We start from the raw sequence: 26,545 nt of genomic DNA, 5'->3' as shown, positions 1-26,545 counted from the left end.
GCCGCGCACGGCGCCGCGGTGCTGATGACGAGCCCAGGCCCGTCATGCAGCACGGTGCTCGTGTGCTGGTGACGAGCCTGGGCTCGTCATGAGCCCGCCCGCGCAATGGAACACTCAGCACAGCGGGGGAATTATCCCCGCGTGTGAGCGTTCCACGGCTCATGATGAGCCCAGGCTCGTCACCAGCACACGAGCACCGTGCTGCATGACGAGCCTGGGCTCGTCATCAGCACTGAAGTGGTTAAGGCACAAGTTAACGTAAAGTAATGGGGTTAGAGAAGAGATATGTGGTATACAGTGCATTCATTTATTTTTGTATTCTAATATGTTTCTTTTTGACTTTAGTACTAGCTCGTACTTTGGGCCTGATCACTGACACATACTCCATCTTGAATGATGCCGTGCACGCGCATACTGACTCTGAAATTGCTGAAGCATTGGCATTGAACCTCGGCCAAGAAGCATCTTGCCCACGATGTTCCTGAGAACCTCACCCCATGACCTGGGAAAAGGAAGAAGACTTACCAAATGTGTTAACATTGTATGCGAAAAATAAAATAATGTTGATGGGAGGAATAAATCATGGGAAAGAAAAGTGTGGGTGGGGATTCAATCGATATGAATGAAATTGAAATCACATCATTTTAGTATTGTGTGATGACCTCTCCTCATCTTTCCAACCAATCACTGAAGGGGAACACATAGATTTGCAACATTTAGGGGTGGTACATGGCTCTCAAAATGGTATAACTAAGGTAGGCTTAGATTGAGAAATTGTCCGACTTGTCCAAAAGCTGACCTGTCACTCACCCAACGCACTCAATAGGCGATCGAGAACAGAGGTGCTGGCGGAGCACTCTGTCAAAAGAATCGATTACCCAATCGGGGTACTAATTGGTTTCCTAGAGAGAGGGGTGTGATGCTGGCGTTGCACTTAGCTGAGGTCACCTATCCTGATCTGCACCTGTCTTGTACCGTGAGCACATGATTAGTTAGGAGCTTGGTCCTGGTGCTTTTGCCCCAGCCCGTGGCCAAGATTGGTCATTGCACCATTCTAGGTAAATATAATCTATGTGGTATGTCCATGTGCTATTTCCCTTTCTCACCCTTCCCAGGTACCAATGTCTAAAGGTGCTACTGTGATTTCTTACAAACTTTATGTCCTACTGGTTATATTCTACCTTGTAAAATTTATGGTCACGAGATTGTAGCTTTCCAATTTTGACTCAGAAAATCTTTCATAGATAAAGGTTTAAAACTTTCCCCGAGTCTGTGGTTATCATATGAAACTAAATGTGTTTAAATACTACCTGTTTATTCTAACTCTCTGATTCACAGGACTTCTAATAAGGTGACAAGGATTGGTAAGTCCCGATTTACAGGTGCAAGTCCTAAATCTGACCTCTGGGCAACTGATAGGGTGACTAAATTAGTATTTGGTTAGGCAGGACTACTAGTTCAAAGTGTGAATGTTATATGGGCCCAAGGTGAGTATGGTATAACTGAGCTAGTTGGTCCCTGCGAGTTCTATCACTCTCATTTGATTCCTGAGTCATTGTTCAGTGTTGCAGCAGTGTGGGCTTATTATTCACACTGGAGCCGATTCACAGAACTAATCTGAGATAAAATCCTAAACTTACTATGTTTTGTATTCACAGAAAGCATTTAATAGTAGTAAAGTTAGGAGTCCTAACTTTACTACTACTAAATGCCTTCTGTGAATACCAAAAGTAGTAAGTTTAGGATTTTATCATGTATTAGTTCTGTGAATCGGTCCCCCTGATTTCAGTGGCTTGGTGGCTCAACAATATTGCCCTATTTTTCTTCTCAGTTTATATTAAGCTTCCCTACTACTACTTCCAATGGTGGAAGGTTTGGGTGGCAATACTAAGGACAGAGATTCCGAAGGAAACATGAAAGGCTCCAAACACTCCTCACCTCATCCGAAATCACCGGCTAAACGTAGTCCTGACTCTGACTCAGTTCTAGAAGCTATATATTCCCAAGCTTAATACCGTCCATGATGTAGCCCAAAGTGCTAATACCAATACAGATTTACTTCAGGTGGCGGTAGCAGCAATTTGTAATGACCTTAAAGAACTTTCAATATGTATTTCTAATGCTGAAACAAGAATATGTTGCATAGAAAATTAATCAAATAAACAAGCAAAACACATCCAAAACTTGGAAGGTTCCATTACATCACTAAAGAGAGACCTAACAGAACAGGAAAATCATAATTGCAGAAGGGATCTTTGTATTTTTGGATTACCGAAGGGAAGTGAGAATTCTGCTCCTTCTGTAATTGAATTCTTACTTACTTGGATCCCAAATATCCTGCAACTTTCTTTCAAACAAGACTTTGAGATAGAACAAGCTCATAGGGGCACATGCATCATTGTAGGAATTTGCATTTCCTAAATTGCGAAAATTAAGGAATCGCAATTTAGGAATTGCAAAATCCTATGCATCAAGAAATCCTAAATATTTTTAGGATTTCTTAATTTTCGGAATTTGCGATTCCTTAATTGCGAATCGCAATTAAGGAATGGCATTACATTGATTCCTATGGGCCTAGAGGCCCATAGGCATCAATGCCGTTTTGCATTTCTTTTTTTTGGAATTCGCAATTTGTTGATGCATTGGAAGGGTGCAGAGGGGGGGTCCAAAGGACCCCCCCTGCACCCCTGAAATGTATTTTAAAGTGCATGTTTCACACACACATGTCCTAAGGACATGTGTGTCTGTAACATGACACTTTCCAAAATGCATTTTTGTGCTTTTTTAAAGAATTTCGCAAATTAACACGAGGGTCAACCTCGTGTTAATTTGCACTTCTTATTTCAAAATTCGCATTTTTAAAAAAATTGATGCATTGCATTTAAGGAATCGCACAAATGCGATTCCTTAAATGCATTCGCATTTTTAGGAAATGCAAAAAAAAGCCAATTTTGAAAAATTGTTTCATGCATCCCAAAAACGTATTTAGGAAGCGCAAACGGCCGAATTTCCCGATTCGCACCGTTTGCACTTCCAAAATAGGTTGATGCATGTGCCCCTTAATTTTTAAACTTTTGTGACATGAACATACTGAATAAATCTTGGCACAAAAGAGGAAGATCGAAACTGTTCAATAGAGGGAGTGTGGCCAACCAGCACCCACGATGGCCGCACTAGAGTAAAGCTCCGATCGGCACCTCATTAGATTTCCCCCACATCCGCCTAATACATCTGTTAAGCCCAATACAGTCATAGATCTGGTGCTCCCTTACCCCACTGGGTGACTTTGTCCAGGAACTACCGCAATCCATCCTTTCCATGCAGATTTATCATCGCTGGCAGTGAGGCGCGCTGTGGAGCGGAGGAGGCTCCAGCGGGGACGACGCAGGGCCTGTAACTATGTCACATCTGCTGTGGAAACACGGGCCTGCAGGCCCCGGAGTGCCCCCTTGTGCGGCCCCACTCACCTCCGGCCTGAGCTCTGCATCTGCTCTGCCTGCCTACTCTCAGCATGGCTCCAGCGGCGGCACCTGTGGACTCCCGGCAGCTAGCTGGTAAGACGACAGAGCCGGGATGGGCTCCGGTATACTTAGCAGGCTGTGAATGGCCTACCCGCACCATCAGCACAGCTCCGGACATTGCAGCGAGGGGAGAGTTGTATTTCCCTTCCCCTCCCCACACTGTATTTTCACAAAATTAGTCTCCTGATATCTGGGACACAGGGCCTCTCTCCACCTCCTATGGCCCGAATTTGCAGCACTTGTTGGCTATCCTCCCCCATAGAGGATAACAGGCACCCAAGGAGCATATTTCGTGCATGAAGATTGTGAACACACATTGAGAGATCGCTGACACCTGGGTCCTCCCTCCATATAGGGGATGTGGAACACACCGCTTTTCAAGGTGCACCCTGGGAGGCCAAGGATTGTCTATTTGGGAGCTACAATAACTCTGCAAGGCCTTACATAATTTTTTGGAGGCGGGGGACATCGGGTGTGGTCGCATTGACGTGTGGGGAGAGGGGCAGCATCAACAGGGCTGGACAAAGGCATTTAGGGTACCTGACGAACTGAACAACGACCGGCTTGGTGTGTTGGGGCACTACTCATTCACACTTCCTCCTGTTGCCTGGGCGCTTCCACCTCTTGCGTCTGCGAATTCGCTACCCCGGGTATCCCTGGGCTCATTTCTGACGCCGTCTTCGAGGCGATGGCTGCCGCAAATGGATCCAGGCAGACCCACCTGATGAAGTTGGCAAAATTTGCCCATTCCAAGGCTAATGTTGCGGACGAGAAGCACACAGATCATGAAGCAAAGCAACAGGCCGATGACGGAGCACGACGCTGGTGGATGTCATGGAAGCCATACAAGGGGTCCGCTCGGCGCTAGAGCATAATATTGATACAGTGACGGCTGAAGTCACCCTTATGCACGCTTACCTATGTAATATATAAGAAAGGGTCAAGGTGACCAAAGATTCAGTCTCAACGCTCCAAAATTCCATGAAAACGATTATAAATGGCGCGCACCCTGAAATAACATGCCAATTTTGGGGGTTCCCATAAGAGCGGAGGGGCAAGCTACAGACCTTTTTGTCAAGGACTTGATTTAGAACCACCAAAAGCCGGGGTCAATATCAGAGTACTTCTCAGTTGAACATGCTCATAGAGTACCTGGGAGACCCTGAAACCTGACTCCACAGCGTCCCATCTTGGCGAGGATATTCAATTTTCACGACAGAGACATTATCCTCCAACCGAAACGTGCCGCCCTCCCACTTAAGTCTGAGAACTCGACAATTACATTCTTTCCCGACTTCACTTTCAAAGTACAACAAAAGTGCAGATCCTTTCTGGAAGTGAAGCAGACACTCCACGACGAAAACGTGAAATACGCTATGCTCTTTCGCACCAAATTGCGGGTGCAAGCAGAGGGGAAGTCTTGGTTTGTTCAGACTCCAGAGGAAACTTGGAACTGGCTGTAGGGAAGGAGTCAAGTCAAGTCAAGTCAAGTTTTATTTGATTTGGTTCTGCACTGAGAGCCACAAATGTTCCATTCATAATATACAATCTAAAAATGTTTTGTTAAAAGATACATTTTTCATTTTAATACAAAGTTAAAAAGGGTTTTAAAAATTTGTAAAAATTGTAGCAGACAAACTCGTTTGGCGGAGCCTTGCATAATATGATCAATTCCTGTACAGAGTTAATTCTACATTTGATATATATTGGTTGTAAAACCCTTTTTCTTGCCTTTACAGCAGTCTTGTTTGGGCAAGTGAACAACAGATGTTCCAAGTCCTGTAGGGATGGAGATGCCCCAGCGCTGAGAAACATTACTCTCCCAGGCATATGCAGCAACAAGAACATCGACAAGTGAGGGCTGATTGAGATAAAGGTGTTTGATCATTGGTACTACTCACCTTATTTTTGTTACTCGACCACCTCCCACAGCAACAGAGTTCCGCTGTATACCGGAGGGGTGATGATGGCCAACTGAGCCCACCGGGGCATGGGTGACTATAACACAAGAGAGACTGACCCTATGTTTACTTTGTTCTTACGTATGTTGCATTTGTAATGAAAGGCCAGATGTGACCATGTCATGCTATATACTGTTGTGTGCTGTTGTTGGGGGCAGGATTGCTTATTGATGGTATGTAGGCTGCACGCTGAACAACGTTTACCGCTAAACTTTTTCCCCGCAGGGAACCACAACGCGTTGTTACAACGACCGCGTTGTGATTCTGCATACCATTACTCTGCAAGTTGGAACAACAACATTCGGAGGGGTGGTGGAGGTGTTGAATTTAAAATTCAACACCTTCCCTAGTGTCGGCACAGACTGGAGTTGGAATAGTAAATTATACTATTTCAACATCCCATGTGGAGTAATGGTATGCGGAATCACAACGCTGTCGTTGTAACAACCGCGTTGTGATTACCTGCAGGGAAAAATACTGCGGAATAACGACATACATTCGAGTTGCACACCAGAAAGGGATTACTATTTGTAGCGCACTGTATCATGGACTCGCATAGTTGAGAACATGGGGGACTGGGGCTTTATTGTTAGGTAGCGCGGGCGGTGTAGCATTCCCCTTCACAAAGTATATTAGTTCAGGGTACACAGGCACTCTGCAAAATTGCGGGTGGGCAGTTTAGTTGTAGTTTTAATGTGTGTGTTCAGTGCAGTCTTGTAGACGGTGCTCCCTCTAGTGCACCTTGGGTCGTCAACAATGTGAGCAATAGTGTTCCAGGGATTGTGTGTGAAGTGTCTCAGTTACAATCACTCATTGGGGGGTGGTAGGGCTGACCCGCAATGTTGCTTCCCCAGTATCCTTTGAGGTGGATGACCTCCAAAACCCCGTTTTAATGACTAATGACCAAGTAACAGCCTCACTACTGAGCCCCCTTAAATTACTCTCTTGGAATGTAAATGGCTTGGGGTATCGCATCAAATAGGGAATAGTGTTGCAATATCTGAAACGAAAGGCCCCGGAACTTGTATTACTACAAGAGACTCATATCCAAGGAACTTCCTACTGTGCACTCAATAGATGGGGCTATCAATTGGTGGCTCACGCGGGCTATGCTTAGGGGTCCAGACGGGTGGGTATTTTTGCACACAACTCTTTCCCTTTCCAAGTGCACAAGGTCACTCGTGACCCACTCAGCAGATTTGTCACAGCCTCAGGTCAATGGGAGGGTAGGTCCTTCAATGTGACTTCCCTATAAGTACCTCCTAGACTTCACTCCTCTACTTTGAATGACCTAGGCCCACATATATTAAACCTGCTTGAGGATGACGTATTGGTGGGGGGTGATTGTAATGCTGCGCTTAAAGACCGATAGCCACCTAGACGAGGGGAACCACCCTGGAAGCTACTGGCAGATTTTCATGGGGAGTTGGGCCTTATATTGTCTAGAGGGGTGCACAGACAAAATATCGACTCCAAAATATCGAATGGACAAAATATCGAGTTAAAAATATCGACAATAATAAAATATCGATAACAAAAATATTGTTGGTCAAAATATCGATTAAAATAATGATAAAAAAATATCGAGTACAAAAATATCGACTCAAAAAAATTGACAAGACAAAATATATATAAATAGTCAAAGTAACACATTTCGATAATATGTAGAAAAAAAGGTTAAAAAAAAATGTATTAATAGTAATATAAATTGTAGTTAATGTTTAGGAGCGGGATGTTGGGTTAATAGGGGATAAGGGTGGGGAGTAATTTAATATTAATTAATTAATTAATATATGTTTGTAAATATTTTTAATGAATAGTTAATTGGTAATTAATTAATATTAATTAGTTAATTGATTAATATAATTTTGTACATATTTTTAATAAGTAATTAATTGGTAATTAAATAATATTAATTAGTTAATTACATTAATTAGAGTAATTTAATTGTATATATAATTTTTAGTTATTGTTAATTAATTAATCGGGAAAAAATAATATTAATTATTAAATTAAATTAATTACAGCTAATGTGCTAATATATTTACTTTATTGTTATTGTTAATTAATAATTAATTGGTAATTAAATAATATTAATTAATTTTGGGTAAAGGAGTTTTTTTAGGGTTCAGGGTCAGTTTTCAGTTTTTGGGTAAAGGGGTATTTTTAGGGTTCAGGGTCAGTTTTCAGTGTTTGGGTAAAGGGGTATTTTTAGGGTTCAGGGTCAGTTTTCAGTTTTTGGGTAAAGGGGTATTTTTAGGGTTCAGGGTCAGTTTTCAGTATTTGGGTAAAGGGGTATTTTTAGGGTTCAGGGTCAGTTTTCAGTTTTTGGGTAAAGGTTTTTTTTTAGGGTTCAGGGTCAGTTTTCAGTTTTTGGGTAAAGGGGTATTTTTAGGGTTCAGGGTCAGTTTTCAGTTCTTGGGTAAAGGGGTATTTTTTGGGTTCAGGGTCAGTTTTCAGTTTTTGGGTAAAGGGGTATTTTCAGGGTTCAGGGTCAGTTTTGGGTTTTTGGGTAAAGGGGTATTTTTAGGGTTCAGGGTCAGTTTTCCCTACTGTTGCACCCACTGGAGTGGGAATAGTAATTTTAACCCCTATGCTATCCAACGCTTTCCCTACGCTTGCACTCTTTGGAGTGGGAATAGTACTTTTTACACTTCTGGTATCGTACGGTAATATAATAGTATCTTATTTAATTATAGTATGTTACTATATATATATGTTTTAACAAATAATATTGTAAAAAATTATTTTTATTATTTTCATTTATTATTTAATTATTATAAGTTAATTTAAGTATTTTTAAGTATATTTTAGTAATTAAATTTTAATATTAATTTAATTTAACACTGTTTTTAATAAAGTCGATATTTTTTACAACTATATTATTGTAAACGATATTTTGTACTCGATATTTTTGTACTTACCTGTTTGTAGATACAAACTCGATATTTTGACTGTCGATATTTTGTCCACAATATTTTTGCAAGTCGATATTTTGTCCCTCTATATTATTTCAGTGATCCGTCTAGAGGGTGTGCAACCCTATGACCAAACAATACACTTTCCTTTCCGGGGTCGATGGTAGTTTGTCCAGTATAGACTACACCTTCTGCAAAGCCACCCAACTTCCCATGTTCGGAGAATCTCCTTCCTCCCCAGGAGTATCTCGGACCATTTCCTGTTGGTGGCATATTAGTGCGGCGTTCCTCCACCCACACATCATAAAATGGTTCTTAACCCTGGGTACCTCAGGGTGCCTGCGATTCAAGACAAACTGACAGAGACCACTAATAATTATTTTGCTGAGAATGATGGTTCTGTTGATTCTGATATGACGCTGTGGGAGGCATACAAGATGATGATCCAAGGTAGCGGGGTGGCGGTGGTAGCGGGATATAGGACAGAAAAATGAAAACAACTGGATGAGATAGAAAGTAAGATTTCCCTTCTCAAAAGTGATCTCGTGACATCAGGCATGCCAAATACCACACACAAATTATCCATAAATCAAACTGAGTACAGAAACGTTGCTGAGGATGCAGCTAGGGCCCACTATTGGGCCACTCAGCATCATGTTTATGATATTGGTGACAAGGCTAGTAAGCTGTTAGCGTAGCTCGATTACTGGAAGTGGACAACAGGTGGGTGGCTGAGATTATAGACCAGGATGGTGTGAAACTGCAGGACAGAGCAGCAATTACAGGAGCATTTGCTGACCACTTTGAGAGGGTCTACACCGCTACCCCGGCTTCCACTCATGCTGCAGCAGCAGAACTGCTAGCCACTCTACACCTCCCCATTCTAGAACCCCGGGATGTAAAAGATCTAGATACCGCCTTGACTACCGAGGTGTCCAAGGCGATTGGCGCCTTGCAGCAGGAAAGGCCATGGGCCCCAGTGGTCTTCCAATTGAACTCTACAAAGCTAATGCCTCTACAATTGCCTCATTTCTTATATGGAGGTGTGAGGAGAGCGTGACCAGGGTGTCCTGCCTGAAACGCAGAGACTAGCTAATATTGTAGTCACACATAAAAATGGTAAACCCCCCGCCCCCAAGCAGTGTAGCTCATACAGGCTTATTTCCCTCCTAAACCCAGAAGTTAAAATACTAGCCAAAATTCTGGCTCGGCGTCTTTCTACTTATCTTCACAAACTTATACACCCTGACCAGTCCGGTTTCATGCCTACTGGCAATACCGCGCTGAATATCCGATGCCTTTATGGAGTCCTAGGTAGAGCCTCCACAGTAGAGGAGGACTCAATGATTATGTCTTTAGGTGCCAAAATGACTTTCTGCATGATTGAATGTCCCTTTTTATTTGCCGCACTTGAAATATACAGGTTTTAGTCTTGGGTGAGTCTCCTTTATTCGGGCCGTTAGCCCAAATCACAGTGAATGGAGGGCAATCTGCAACATTTGGACTACAGAAGGGTACGAGGCAAGGTTGGCCCCTTTCGTCTCTGCTCTTCTCTTTGGCCCTGGAACCTTTGGCAATCTGGATTACGGATGACCCCCTTGTCAGGGGCCTCAACTGGTCGGTAGATTGGATGGATAAAATCTCCCTCTATGCCAACAGTATTTTACTCTACTTGGCCAGGACCCCGGTTTTCCATCCGCCGTGTGCTGCATATACTTGCCCCCTTTCAAAAGTACTCGGGGTATACTATTAATTGGGATAAATCCCTGATCTATTTTTGAGCGGGAACGCTCAACTCTACCCACAGGCTGTGTGGCCAAGATAGTCACAGACTGTGTTATGTACCTAGGAATCTACATGACCGTTGATTTTACAGTTTTCCAGAACCAAAATCTCTTTACGCCTCTGCGTTGCTTTCATTCTGAAATGCAACACTGGAAAACACTGCCCCTTACATTACTAGGCAGGGCTGCCCTCTATAAGACGATGGCACGCCCCTGTTTTCTCTACACCCTAAAAAACACACCCTATTTGGTTCAATCACAGTACTTTCAAGCAAATTGAACCCGAGGTACGTGCCATACTTTGGAATAATGGTACAACCTGCATAGCCCTAGAGAAGCCTATGAAAAGTTGCTATGATGGATATATTGCCCTACCCGCTATTAGAACCTATGACTGGGCCTTGCAGTGGGTGGTTCTTAATCATAGGATTCACCGACCCGTTGGGGACCCGGCCTACAGGATGGACAGGTATAACATGCTCCCTGGTAATTATTCAAGGGCAGTCTATGGTGGGGCAAAACATGCACCCAGACACACCACAACTTCCACCACAATTGCTCTATGGCCCAAGGTGACAGCCGCCCTGGGGTGGAAGGCCAAAATTACACAAGTCACTCCATTGCTTGAAACATGCTAACTGGGTATGTTGTCAGAACAGCCAGGATTGAATAGGTTGAACCTGATAGGCCGCTTGACAGTCTGTGACTTATGGGTACAAGGTAAAGTGATCCCGTTCAGTGACCTGCAGAAGGATTACCAATTGCAAGGCGGAGAAACATTTCGCTACCCCCAAGCCCGTAGTGCGTTACAAAGAGCTATACTGAGGGGAACTGACCTGTTGATCTCTGCGCCGTTAAAAGACAGACTATTAGATGACTACCTCCAAGAAAAAGCCATTTCATTGACATATCACAAAATACTAAATAGCACACCTGATACCCAGGGTAAAACTTGTGAAAAATGGGTAGAGGACGTAGGGGATATTAGTGACGAAGACTAGCGAGAGGCCCTGACTTCTCCCTGTGAGGTGGCGATCCGTTCTCAATTCAAACTCATTCAACTACAACTATTACACAGAGCCTATTACACTGGCTTAGTGCTTGTCAAGATGGGGGTTCTGGGTTCCCCAGTCTGTCCCAGAGGATGCGGTCACACCGGCACTTACCTACACCAAGGGTGGGATTGCCCGATCCTTCAGAAGTACTAGGGGAAAGGTCTTATCAGCGTTGTCTCTGATTTGTCACAAGCCCATCAACGTTTCCCCCTGGCTTTGTCTTCTTAACATCTGGGAGGCTACTGACTTGTCAAGAACTAAGAGGATGTGGGTCTCTCTGGGATGTATGGTGGCAAAACGCAATATAGCCAGAACATGGAAAGGAGTGGTCAGGCCAAGGTCAATGACTGGGAATCAGACAAGGATTGGTGGATGCCGACGGAGAGGGCTATATATGAGAGCAGGGGATGCTCACGCATCCCCTGCGTGGGCATCCCCTGTAGGGATCTGGGGTCCTTGGAACGTAAGCAGAGGGTTGATGTGCAGTCCTTTCAGCAATGATCCCCAGATGTCAGCGGATCACGATGCTTAATAATGTTTTGGATACGATGAGAACTAAGAAACCTGTGATTCTATTGTAGACTCTGTTTAACGATATGACAATTACTGTACATATGTAATACGATTGACTGACTTGTTGAGACTGCACTACATTGCACTTTTTTGTTTGTAATGCTTTCCTTTACTTTTTGCAATAAAAAGATTTATTTTAAAAAAAGACTGTTCAGTGGGAAGGTCACAAAATTTCTATTTCACAAGACTTTGCCAGAGATACCATCATTTGTCACAAATGAAATGAACACATTTGATATATAGCGCACAGTTACTCAAACTAGAGTGTCCTGGTGCAAGGCAGCGGAAATAGTGGCAGAATGCTGAGGAAGGGCTAGTTTTTAAAAAGCCAGGTTTTAAGATTCTTCCTGAATGTTAACAGATCTGTAGTTAATCTCAGAGGTTCTGGTAACTGTTGCACATCCGTGCACCAAGGAAACCAAACAATCTTCCCCCCATACGTGCAAGGTGTATTTTGAGAATGAGGGCAAGGATAGCATTTGAAAATCTTAGGCATCTAGCTGGAATATAACGATTATTTAGGTAACAGGCTCCTATGCCATAGAAAGCTTTAAAAATGATCACCATAGTTTTGAAGTCAATCCTTTCCTTTATGCGCAGCCAGTGCAAGGACCATAAAATGGGGGTGATACTAGATCTGTGTTTAGGCCTCACAATAGCTCGGGCCACTGCATTGTGCACCACTTACAGGTGCTGGAGAAGACATTTGGGCAATTCAAGGTACAAACTGTTGACATCGTCTAGTTTAGATTTCACCAAAGCTTGCACCACAATCTTTCTGCTAACTAGTGATAGCAGTGGCAGGAATTATTTTAACATGCGGAGTGTACCAAAACAGGCGCCAGTTAAAGTTTGGATCTGTGAACGCATGGAGAGAGTATTGTCAATGACAATACCTAAGTTCTTGACTTTCTCATTAGCTGAAAGCAGGGGTGACAGGTCTTTTTACAACCAAGTGCTCCAGTTATACGTTTCAGGTCTTCCAAAGAAGCAACTTCTGTTTTATACGGGTTACACTTCAGCTGATTTATCTTGAGCCAATTGAATACTTTTGTGAGGCAGGAGCTAATATTTGCTCCCTCATGAGAAAATGTTTGCACCTTCTTTGTCTACCAAAGGTGCAAGGGGTGATAGATATATATTGAATAGGGTGGGACTGAGGATAGAGCCTTGGGGAACACCCACATTCAGAGCAGATATGGTAGATGAAAAAGGGAGTAGCCAGATGTCCAGGGATCTATTTTCCAGGAAGGATGACATGCAGGTTAGGGGGGCCTGGCCCAATCGAATGTTTGATAATCTCCTGAGATTGTGTGGGACCGTGTCAAAGGCTGCCGAAAAATTGAGTTGCATCAGAACTGCTTTTCCTCCTTGGTCTAGCTTACCTTGATAAATTCAGTCACCTCTAACAAAACAGACTCTGTACTATAATTGGACCTAAGCCTGGTTGTGAATCAAGGAGTATCTTCCGGTCTTCAATATGCTTTATGAAAGCCAAGTTTACATGTTTCTCTAGTACCTTAGAGAGGGCAGGAAGTAGGGACATTGGCCCGTAGTTTGTGGGATCGTTATGATCAGCATTAGTTTTTTTAAAGAAGGGTAGGATCTTTGCCTGCTTCCATCTGAGCGGCATATTGCCAGAAGGAAGGGATACGTTAAATAGCATGTTAGCTGTAAGATTAATGATAGGTGCTAGTAAATCTATACTACTATTATAAAGAGAGAACTGGGAATCTTTGAGGCAGGTAAACTCAACAAGTACAGCACCAATCAGAACACCCAATACAGCGTTGGAAAGGTGAGTATAAGCAGATGGACATATGCTATATAGCAGCCCAACATATACTTTGTAAGGGTAAAAAACGTTCTGGGACAAAGTAGTTCGTTGGAAGTAGTGCCAGCTCTGAGGAGCGTCCTAGCCTGCAGCGTGGGAATAGCGTCCTATGGTGTGTGAGAAGAGCGTCCATGACAATAGCGTCCTATCAGCGTCCTATGGTGTGTGAGAATAGCGTCCATGAGAATAGCGTCCTATCACGTGATAGCCTCCTATCACTTACACGTTCACGTAATGAGGCACCTGGGTACATTGTGCAGGCCAGGACGGCTGAGGTGCGTGTGCACACTGTGGCATTGGGGGAGAAATTTGGGACACGCACACCATCGGCATCAGCACAGCATCGCAATGACACGGTGAGGCCACACATGCTGAACGTTGGCGCCGTCATTATCGGGTGCAGAGGCTGAGGCGCGTGTGCACACTGTCATTGGGGGACAAATTCGGGGCACGCACAGCACCGCACAGGACAGGTGAGCGCTTTCAGCACTGTGTCACTAGGGCAAATTCCGGACACTCACAGCATCGGCATCGGCATCAGCACATCACACCATCATCTGCACGCAAAGACAACGAAGGAAGTAAACATAACGCACATTCACGCCACACTAATATGTGAAAGCATCAAGCACACACAAACAAAGGAGTAAATAACCGGACAACGCGCAGGCACTCAAACCACTAAATAACGATCACGCACAAACAACCAAACAACTACACTTTAACATTACACACATACCTTTTCTACCCCTGACAACGTCGGGACGGGCTGCTAGTTAAGTATATTCTCTTGGCAAGGGTCAGTTGGAGAACATGACTTTATGCTTTGGAGAAGAGAGAGTGACTCCTCAAATTGTATCTCAGGGAAATATAGTAGTGTAGGGAGCTCCTGCGAGACAAACCTTCCATTTGTCGAGTGATAGAGGGTCAGCTCCTCCGACGAGATTTTATCAAAGGCTTGTTGAATTGAGGTGATCTTGTTATGGAAAAATTATGCTATCTGCCTAGACCATTCCGCTTTAAGTGGTCCTTCTTTCTTGCCAGCTTTAGGGGAAGTGCATGATTTCACTATACTGAAAATTTCTTTACTCCTATTTTGTGCTGATTCGATCTTGGTTTGGAAGAATTTTTTCTTAGCCACCCTCACTAATATATAGTAAGCTTTTAAGGTGTCTTTATAGTTTTTTCTATCTTCAGGCAGGTAATGTTTACGCCATTTCCTTTCCAATCTTCTACAGTTCTTTTTGCTAATTCTAAGGGATTCATCAGACCATGGCAATGCGGAGGCCAGCCTCTTGGAGGAGGGGGTGGCCACGGGTGCGGTGGCATTAATGTTTGCTCTGAGCCATGGCTCTAATAAGAGGGCATCTCTATCAGGATTGCCAGTCAGCTCCAGGGAGGAATGGTCAAGGGCATCTACTAAAGTCAGGATAGATATTTTATGAAAAGCCCTGTAATTGAAATCCCTCTTGATTGCATTAGGTAAGGAATCTGTAGCTAAGTTGGAAATTTAAAAATTGAGACAGAGGTGGTCTGACCAGGTAAGAGGCAATAGTGGACTTGCCAATAGGTCAAAGTTGTGGTAAATGTGGTCACGGGTAGGGCCTTTATCGTGGGTGGCAGGAGAAATTGATGGGATAATATTGCAGGCCTGCATGGTATCCAACAAGGAAGTTGGTGTGGGGTCATGTTCTTTATCCATGTGTATATTAAAATCTCCCAAAAAGAGGCTGTTGTTATATTGTAGGGCCAATGAGGTGGCGGCTATGTTAAGTATAGTAATAGAATTACTGAGAACACCTGGAGGTCTATATAGCAGAATTCCCGCTATACTTAGATGGGGAGATAGGATACAATGAAAGCCTACATACTCTGTCCCCTCGATGTTATCAATCATAATAGGAAAACAGTCTAGCTTTTGTTTAAAAATAAGGGCAACACCACCACCTTTCCCACAAGTCCGGTCCTTTCTGAGGATTTTGTAGCCCGTGGGGATGGCTGGCAAAATGGTGGGGTTTGAGGCCTCGCACAGCCATGTCTCAGTGGGGAATAGAAGATCTGGCTTTTCAGCTAGCAGTAAGTCGTGAATGTGTAACTCGTGTTTTTGCATAGAGCGGCAATTCAGTAATGTAGCCTTACAATTTTCTATTTTATTCATGCCCTTCATCTTGTTGCTTCTGCTTGTTGCTAGGAAGTGGGACCTTGGGGGAAATCTCGATAGGCTGAAGAAGGGGCCAGTTGCAGCCTTGGCAATGGAAGCTGTTATTGGTATTAGGGTCTATAATTCTACATTTGCAGGATACTGGAGGCTTTAGACTGAGAATTTTATTGCGCTTATATTGTAGCATGGCCAGCGCGGGTCGCCTCCGGAACACTGACGGGCACAGATGGGCTTGCCTTAGGCGTGCCTTTGGTGTGCCAGCGGCGAGCCCCCTGCCCGCGTATGCTGCTTGTCTGCATTTGCATTGTTTTAAATGCTTGATATTGATGCTTTGACACATTCTGTTGTAACTGTGTTGATGCTCTTTATGTGCTGGATGACCAGGATTTGATACTTTGTATTTTACCATGCAGTGCATTAATTGGCATTTCATTTTTATTTACATAAATTGGTCTCTCTAGCTGATATTGTCCCCTTAAAGTATATTGTTTTATTTGTTTTGTATGATCTATGAATTAATCTATCATTACTCTTACTGTAGGTGAGTATTTTATTATTAACCTTCTTATATTTAACCTTCTTCTCATTTTTAACGTTCTTCTTCTTGTTCTTCTTCTTTGCTTTTATTTATGAAGTTTACCTATATGTTATATGTTATTTAATGATTTCCATGATCACTTTATCAGTTTCTTTTTTCTCTTCTAATGTTCTCCTCTTTCTTCATATGTTTCTCTTGTTCTGATCTCAATATCACTTTTTTAAGTTCTATTTTCTCTGGTACATTTCTATTAATTGGTGCTCTTCGCTTGCTATTGATTGACAGTTCTATAGATGTTTTATAATATTGTACATATCAATTTGAATAAATTTGAATGATCTACTATAAATTGATTAATGTTTGTATAAATTAGATGCATTTGCTTTTTACAGTTATGATTTGCTTACCTATGAAATGTCATCTTCTTGCAAAGGTTCCATTTGCACAATTTTAGCTTCCTTCTATCTGATATTTTATTCCGAATAACTGCCATTGTTTATGACATTTTTCTCTTATTATTTATATATCTTGCTCTATAGCTTCTGTTTATAGGTAAGTATTCTATATTTTAGATTTTACCTTCTACCTTTTATATGTTTTCCTTTACCTTTGTTCTCTTCCTATTTTGAAGTATCATCATATAATCCTTTCCACTGATCACCAATGAAATGTGTCTTATCTAGCAAGATTTGCTTACTATTTTATGCTCCTAATTTTCTATGGTCCTAGTACCACTTTAATATTAAGTCAGTATGAGTGCACCGTTTGTGTTCTCTTTCCATTTTGAAGTTTCGTCATATGTTACTTTCCACTGATCACCAATGAAATGTGTCTTATCTATCAGGATTCTCCTACCATTTTATGCTCCTAATTTGCTATGCTCCTAGTATCACTGTAAGGTTGTCATTATGAGTTGCATCGTTCATTGTTCATATTCAAGTTCTTAGATTACTATTACTTGAAAATGTATGGTTATCTTATTGTTTCCACGTATGAACTTGGAATTTATATAAAGGATATTTATGGATGGTCAGAAGTGTGCTAGAGCTGGAATTTATATGCTAAATATAATACTAATTTGTTTGACTATGGAATGTTATACCTTTGCAGACTTTCCTCTTCCATTATAGGTATTTGGGGGCATATTATCAAGAAGGGTGTTAAAATTATTGCTGCTTTAGTGGCAGGAAACTGTCCCTAAAGCGGTGATAATGGGCTTGATAATATGCCCTTGAGAATTCCCATAGAAGTCCATGTTTACACCAGAACATGGGCTTATATGGGAATTCACACTGGCATATTAGCAAGCCCTTTATCGCCGCTTTAGCAGCAGTTTTCTGCCGCCAAAGCGGCGATAATTTTAACGCTGTTTCCTGATAATATGTCCCTTAGTCTTTTGTTACCTAAAATTATACTCAAGATTTATCCTTCATATGAACATATTTCCACATGACAAACCTTGTTCCTGTTTTTCGAGGCGGATCCAAAATGGCGGAGTGAGGATCAACGCCAGCAGCTCACCCGAGTCTACCCTCTCTTCGCATGCATGCAAGATGCGATAATCACCGAGACAGATTTAAAACTACAGGGCTGGAAACCGACTGCGCTGACTGCGGAAAGAGAAGGAGCAGAGTCGGCTTCCATGCGAGGCTGGTAAACTACAGAGCTGAGTGCGAGGGCGAGGGAGCCTATACTGCACTGCGCTGTGCTGGCTGCTGAAAGTGAAGGAGCAGCGCCGGCATTCCATGCACCGATGTAACGAGCGTGAGGCAGGCAAGCAACAGAGCTGAAAATCGGCATCAGCACGAGTGTGAGTGCGAGGGAGCCTATACAGATTTAAAACCACAGAGCTGAAAACCGGCTGCGCTGGATGCTGAAAGAGAAAGAGCAGGCAAACTACAGAGCTGAAACCCGGCATCGAAGTAACGAGCGCGAGGCAGGCGCGCCATGCTGAGAGCAGAAGCGGCAGCCCAATGATTGAACGCGGACGCCGATCTGAGTAATAGCTCCGCGCTGCACTGTGAAAAGATACGGCAGTGGCTTGCAGATATTTCTAACCGGAGGAGAATTGAATCGTGATGTGCTGCTAGAAGAGTGGCAATCCGGCATAGATGCTCTACCTTGCTGCTACAACCGCGCTCCTCCGGCAGACGATTTTTGATCTGCTCAGAGGCTCTGGGCTCCATTCATCTGGGCTAGCACACCTGAGTAACCTGAGCCATAAGCTTACAAATTTTTTGAAACACCGAAGAATGTCACCAAAGCATCCTCCTAGGACTACGAGGAACAGCAAAAATACAGCAAGTAAACTGCCACCTTCTCCTCATTCACCTGCACAGCTACAGCCACAGAGCGGCTCGTCTAGTCTGACAACAGTAAAGGCATCTGCTACTCCATTGACCCCACAGTCTGTGCCAGCTAATACTCCTCGGAAAGGGCTCATCTTTACAGTTTCAACTATGCCAAATGCCTCACCTGCCAGCAAGGAGGGGGAAAAAAAGAAAAAAACTAAACTTCCCGCTCTTACAGAATGCACAGAGATGATCGAAGACTCGAGCATGGTGGGAGCTCAACGACAGGAGGACTGCAGCACCACAAAACAGGTACTGAAAAAGACTAATATTTCTAATATTTCTTTGGCTACAGTGGGGAAAAAAACTGGGCATCTGGAGGAAGTGGTTGTTAAAACTACAGCTAAAAATGACGCTAAAAATGATATAATGACAATAGTAAGGGCAGACAAGGAAGCTTTGGTGGATATTTCAAATGGGGTCCAAGATATAGCGACAACCAAAGCAACAGAATTAGAAACAGAAGCTGAAACATCAAGCAAGTCAAGCTTTAATTCCTGCACAGATATCCAAGACACTATTGGTAGGGCAGACGCCGATCTAACAGGCTCAGTAGCCAGTACTAATCAAGGAAATATGGCTATGGCTCCAATAACAGACTTAGCAGAAGGGGGGCCAATAGAAGACTTGCTAACAGAACAGACAGACATCACGGAACTAAGCTCTTTTGAAGACTGTGATGCCGAAACAGAAGATGAGCTAGGAGAGAAAGAGAACAATGCTGATAAAGTCATAAAATCAAAAACTAAGAAAGGACGTACACAAAGAAATAAATCCAGGACAAAAAAAAAAGTATTAAACCTAGCTTATCGCTAAACAGCTCTATGATAAACAGCAGTCAGACCTTGACAAAAACTCTACAAGACAAAAGCCCGTTAATAAGATGGATGGTGACAAAGGGGCTAGTTAAAAATATGACTCAAAGACTTTCTGGAGCAAGCCCAACAGAAATATTCTCAAAAGCTACACAAGGGAATATCAATGATACTAATAATGATGATACTAACAATGATGACGCCAACAACGGGAAAAGTGATCCTTCAACTGTTCTACCTAACTTATCTAACACATCATCTAACAATGCTTCAGATACTATCTCTGAACAAATGCCCATATCAATGCTGTTTGAGCCGCTAGACTCTATCATAGATACTCCTGCAACAGAGAGCGAGATGTCTGAGTCACAAACATGCTCTCTAGCTGTAACAAATGTAAATACAACAGAGAATGCCGCTCTTCCCATATCTACTGTGAATCCCTCTTATGAACCCACACTATCTTATAATATCTCGGAGAATAATAGCCATATAACAGCTTACACGACTACCCCTGAAGAGGAACCAAATTTACGAGACTCAACCGACGCCTCCCCGCTAGATATTATACTTCAGCTATTAAGCAATCAACGGACTGAGGCTCAAGAACATTATTTACAACTGAGAGAAGATAACAACAAAGTACAGACAACTTTACAAGAACTGACTGGGAAATTTGGAGGAATCTCGCAAGATATCGTGGCACTACAGCAAAGAGTTGCCGATGTGGAAGAAACAAGCTCTAGAAATGCAACCTCATCCGATAAACACGAAACACAAATTGCGACTCTACAGCAAAAAGTGGAGGACTTGGAGAACAGACAGAGACGCTCGAATGTAAGAATTTTTGGCATACCTGAAGGAACAGAGGGATCTGACCCGAGGGCCTATCTAGTGGGGCTACTTCAGAAAGCTTTCCCTGATCTAGCGGACTGGGATTGGGACTCACAAATCCAGAGAGCACACCGCCTTCCTATAATACAGAGAAACAGAGGGGGCCAGTTCCCCCACCCCTTCTTGGCTTTCTTTGGCAACTTTTTACTCCGCCAAGCAATCTGGCAGAGAGCTCGCCCTAACACCCCGGTAACTATTGGTGCAATCTCGATCTTTGTCCGCTCTGATCTTAGTAAAGAAACCATGGACAGGCGGTGGTCGCTACGCAAACTGATAGATCCCATTAAGTCAAGCGGTGCCCAAGTATTTCTTCAGGAACCAGCACGCTTAAAGGTAACAAAAGGGGGCCGCACCCACTTTTTTACGGACATAAAAGAAGCAGAAGCATATTTAGCTGACACTACTGCTGGCTCAAGCAAGACTAACTCTAAAACGAAGAATTAAGTACTACAGCAGAGACACTGTAAAGAGAATTTTTTTCTTTCTTCTTCTTTCTTTTTGCTAAGAGCCTTTTCTTGCATTTCTTTGTTTCTGGTGTTTAAGCCTATAAATTTACTTAGGTAGTGTGTTCGCTACACTCACAGATTAATACTAACTTACCTTCTTTTCGGTGGACATATAGATTTATGGATTGGTTAAGTGCAGGGAGGGGGGGGACTTCGGTGCAGAGCTGCCAACCAGCTGCCCATCCAGCGGCAGCAGATGCTGAGGGTTGGCTCTACCCCGGCTGGGGTAAGAGCTAGGGGGGAGGGGGGCGGTGGGAGGGTGTTCTCCGCACTCTGGGGGGTTGTGGGTGGGGGAGGTAAAAAATAAAGAAAAAAGTTTGCAGGTTGAGGGGGTGGAACTAAACAATGATATTGGAACTTTTCTTAAACAAATTATTAGAACACAATACAGGAGACTAGGTCAATGCTTTGATAAATATAAGATAAGCTTCGAGAGCGGAGCCTTAATTTTGTTTCCTTTTTGGGCTAAACCGATATATAGATGTATGAAATAAAATGCCTAGCCTGGAACGTTGCTGGGCTAAATAGCAAAAATAAACGAATGCTGATAAAAGAAGAATTAAAATTACATAACCCACATGTTGCTCTTCTGTCTGAGACACATATCACAGGGAAGGATAGAAAACTACTTAACCATCTAGGATACGAAGTTATTATCAGCTCATCATATTGCCAACCTATTAGGGGAGTCGCTATACTTAAAGATAAACGATTTAAGGCTGAGACAATACAAACATCTTGCGACAAAAATGGCAGATGGGCAATTGCTCAGATAAGGTTGGAGAATGCTTATTATGTTTTGTGTGTGGTCTATGGAAGCAATGTAGATGAGCCTACTGTCTTTGACGAATTGAACATTAAACTTCTAGATTGGACGGGAGAACTTATAGTTATGGGAGACTTTAACTGTATCATGGATTATAGAATAGACACTACTAGATCTGGGGGACATCAAAGAATGCATAAAACAAGGGCTTCCATATTGGATATGTGCTGTATACATAACTTAAAAGATGCTTGGAGATACTTATATGCTAGTAAGCCAGGATATACATATTACTCGGCACCTCATAAATTATGCTCAAGGATTGATATGGCATTTATAAGCGACAACTTGCTGAACACAAGCTCTATGATCTTATGTCCACGCATCTCCTCTGACCACAACGCTATAATTTTATCATTCAAAACAACAGAGCACAGAGTCACGCCTAGGCCTTTCTCCTTCCCAAGACACCTAATATCAGATATAGAATATATAACACAGTTAAAATTACATCTTACAGAATTTATGAATATAAATTCAAATACAGCATCACCAGCAATAGTTTGGGATGCCTGCAAAGCTAGCATTAGAGGCTATACTCAAAGTTATGTGATTAGACAGAATATAGAACTAAAAAAAAAGAATGATACTTTGATATCAAAGATAATTGTCCAAGAAGAACTTTTGTCATCATCCCTTCAGGCCAACTCGACATCAAGCATAGAAATAGGGCTCAAACTCACGACACTGAAGAATGAAGCAAAATCCAAATTTATTAAAAAGAGCATTAACAGCCTACATAAATTTAAAATAAATCAATATGAAGGCGGAGATAAAATTGGGAAAATTCTGGCTTATAAAACAGCGGAAGACAGAACAGGTGCTACAATCACTAGTATTCGGGGGAGAGGGAACAAAATATACAATAAACCTCAAGACATCCTAGAACAATTCGCTGACTATTATAAGAATCTATATACTCCAGAAACAATCCCCAACTTAGATGACATACAAAAATATATTGAAAAATATACTATAGACACTCAAAATATCATTGAAATAGACTCGCTGTCTGATGAGATAACTATGCTAGAACTTCATCAAGCCATTGCCTCATTACCCTCAGGAAAAGCAGCAGGGGAAGATACTATACCTTTAGAAATATACAAAATATGCTTAAAAGAGCTCGAACAACCCTTGCTAAAAGTAATTCAATATGTAGGCCTTGAAGGGAAAACACCACAATCCTGGAATAGGGCTAAAATAATATTTTTTCTGAAGAAGGACAAACCAAAAGAGGAAAGAGGGTCTTATCGCCCTATTTCGTTGATAAACACAGATGCAAAAATTTTCGCCAAAATTCTAGCTCTAAGACTGGCCCCTATTATGCCCATGATTATTCATCCACAGCAACATGGATTCATTATTGGGAGAGACACTACCATACACGTCAACACGGCCATAACTGCATTTGACGTTGCGGAGACTAACTCCACCCCACTCGGTATGATTTTGCTAGACGCAGAGAAAGCTTTCGACCGAGTGGGATGGGATTTTCTCTGGTGCGTACTATCTAAATTAAGGTTTGGCGGGGAATTTTTGAAATGTATCAAAGCACTATATGACAAACCAATTGCATTCACTAGCTATGGGGGGCTGGTATCTTCAGATTTCAGGATTTTAAGAGGAACAAGACAAGGCTGCCCTCTCTCACCTCTTTTATTTGCACTTTCTTTAGAACCTTTTTTGTTAGCTCTGCAATCTCAAACCCAGATTATACCGTTTAAATCAGGGCACCAAGAATTAAAAATAACAGCATATGCTGACGACATAGCGGTTTACACGGAAGATGCTGTAGAGGCTCAAAAAGGAATAATTTTAGAAGCTGAGAAATATGGTAAAGTGGCGGGTTATAAATTAAACTTACAAAAAACACAAATAATAGTTAATTATGCCCCTCCTGTGGTGATGCCTGAGATATGCAAAATAGCCACTTATTTGGGAATAAGAATAACAGCTAATATACAAGATATTAATAAAATAAACTACGATGAATTAATTAAAACTACTAGATTATTATTAAAGAAATGGCACAGGCTACCTCTCAATATAATTGGCAGAATCAATTTGATCAAAATGAAGGTATTACCTAAGTTCATATACCTATTTCGATCCATACCACTAGCATTAAATAATCAATTCTTTAAGAAATTGGATGGAATATTTAGTAGTTTTATATGGGGGTATAAAAAGGCGAGAAGATCACTGAACTTTATGAAAAAAGATATATCTGAAGGTGGGCTCAATTTTCCTGACTTTAAATTATATTTCTGGTCCGCCTTCACTAATCGGCTACGCTCATTACTCAATGAAGGAAGGGTTTTATTTTTTCATTATTTCATGCTCAAATCTGATTCAAATTTATTCTTATTTAGAACGAACGATCCCAACTACTACAAAAGAGTCAAATTTAAGACAGCCAGAGATATAACAAAGATATGGGGTAATATCCTATCCTTCTGTGATACTAACTTTTTTTACTCAAATCTACCACTATGGGGAAATCCAGGCCTACCAAACATTTTTAATGATAACACTGGTCACCGATGGTCTAGACTAGGTATTAATACCCTAGGGGACTTATGTAATGCACAGGGCTTTATGGAATTTGACACTCTTAAACAATTATACAACTTATCCGAAAACATGAGATACAAATTCCTACAGATACATGATTTCCTGATCAATAAAAAACAAATCTTGGAAGTCCCAGAATCTCCAGAATCTGACATCTGGACTTGTCTACACTCATCAAAAAACAAATCTGTTATAAGTGAGACATACAGCACTCTTATCGCTGTCAAACCTAACGATTGCAGCAAGCTCGCTGATAAATGGAGCAGAATATTGGGATTAAATATAACTCCCACACAGATAACAAACTCTTTAATGAATATTAACAAACGTGCTAGATCATCCAGCTTAAGACTCCAACAATTTAGAACAACATGTATGTTATATTATACCCCCGAAAAAATCTCTAAATGGTCTCATAACAACATTAATAGCGATCGCACGAAGTGCCCTAAATGCTCTACGGAAGCGGCAGACCTGACACATATGCTGTTCTCATGCCCGAACTTGAAAATTTTTTGGTGCGAACTTGAAAAATTATTGCATATGAAGCAGATACAGATACCAGCTCTGACAGCAGTGTCAGTTTTATTAGACATTTATCCAGATCCACTTCCACATGCCGCCCTGATTACAATATTAATGTCCTGTGCCAAACTAACGGTGGCAAGAGCTTGGATCAGCTCAGAAGCACCAAAAATTTGGGACTGGTGGGCATTGGTAACAGAAATACACTCAATGGAGCTTGCTCTAGCAAACATTAGGGGTACAAAAGCAATGAAAAATTATGAAAAAAACTGGGGTACTTTTATAGAACGTTGATGTTATATTTTTGAAAAACTGTATTATTTGACAACTTTAGTAGTATTTTGGAGATTGCTAACATGAAATTGCTATATCTGTTATGTATGATGGTCATTATATATATGTATTGTGTTTTATGTATTGCCATTATCTTTCTTTTTGTGTTTTCCGTTCTCCTCTTCAGCCTGCTAACAATAAAAATCTTAAACAAAAAAAAAAAAAAAAGACAAACCTTGTTCTGTTGCTTTGTGGTTTGCTTATGTTTGAGCTGTTTACACCGATGATGGTAGCCTCTGCTGTTGCTCATCCACGTAGATTCCCCTTGCAATTTGTCTCTCACATACATCCGCTGGTGGGGTTGGGCTTCAATGTTGCCCTGGACTTCTTTGGAGTACATTTGATCCCTCTTCTCTTCTCCGTATTCTTTGTTCCTCTCTTTTATCCTCTCCTTAATATTGGGACATCTGCTTCTTTCCCTTTGGTTTTAAAGTATACTTTCATTATTATTATACTCTTTCAACAGAAGTATTTACTGTTTAAGATCTGCATATACAAAAGCCTGGTATAATTGTAGTTTCCATTAATGTTAGGAGTTTGAATCACCCGGTTAAACAGACTAAGACTTTAGAATATTTTAAGAATGTATCAGGTGATGTAGTCCTTCTTTTTTTTTTTTTACCATAATACATGAAGATGCCCAAACAATTAATTATTACTTCCACCACCCACCCCTTGTGACCATATTTACAGACGGAACAGATGCAAAAGTTTGAAAAAGAGAGAGGAAGACGAAAACACGAGGAAGAAATGTCGTATTTGGCAACAGCACAAACAAACAGTAAGGAGAAGAAGAGAAAGCATGGCTCAGTGAGAGGTTCAACATGCAGCAGAGAGTCCCCTATGGTGCATTTCTAACCAGGTTGCCCCTGTTGTTCAATCCAGAGAGAGAATTTTTCCCATACCTCCAAGCCTTTCTTCCGACTTTTACGCCATTTTTTAGCATACACTGCTTTTTCTAAGTGGAAGGTGGCTGCTAGCCTAGCAAGCCAGTGAGAGAAGGAGGGGGATCAGTATCTAGCCAGCTTGAGGAGACACAAATCCTCCATACAGCCATTGCAATAAAAACCAGTCCTTCTTCTTTGATCCTCGTTGAGTCAGATTGGGTCCCCCAAAAGAATGTTTGTGGGGCTTAAAGAGTTTGCTTGGTTAACAATTTCGCTGAACAAATCCTGTACACTGAGTAATAAAGGGGCAAGTTTTGGGCAAGTTGCAAATATGGGTATTGAATCAGCCCCCACTTCAGAGCATCGTGGACATAGCATCCCTTTACCCACTCCCCATTTGATGATTTTGCTAGGTGTCATATACAGAAAAAAAATAGTTTTAGAATGTTGTGCGCGTAGTTTAGCGGAAATTAAAATCTGCTGTGA

Source organism: Lissotriton vulgaris, chromosome 8, assembly GCF_964263255.1.
Source record: "Lissotriton vulgaris chromosome 8, aLisVul1.2, whole genome shotgun sequence".
Taxonomy (NCBI): domain Eukaryota; kingdom Metazoa; phylum Chordata; class Amphibia; order Caudata; family Salamandridae; genus Lissotriton; species Lissotriton vulgaris.
This window is presented reverse-complemented; position numbering follows the sequence as displayed.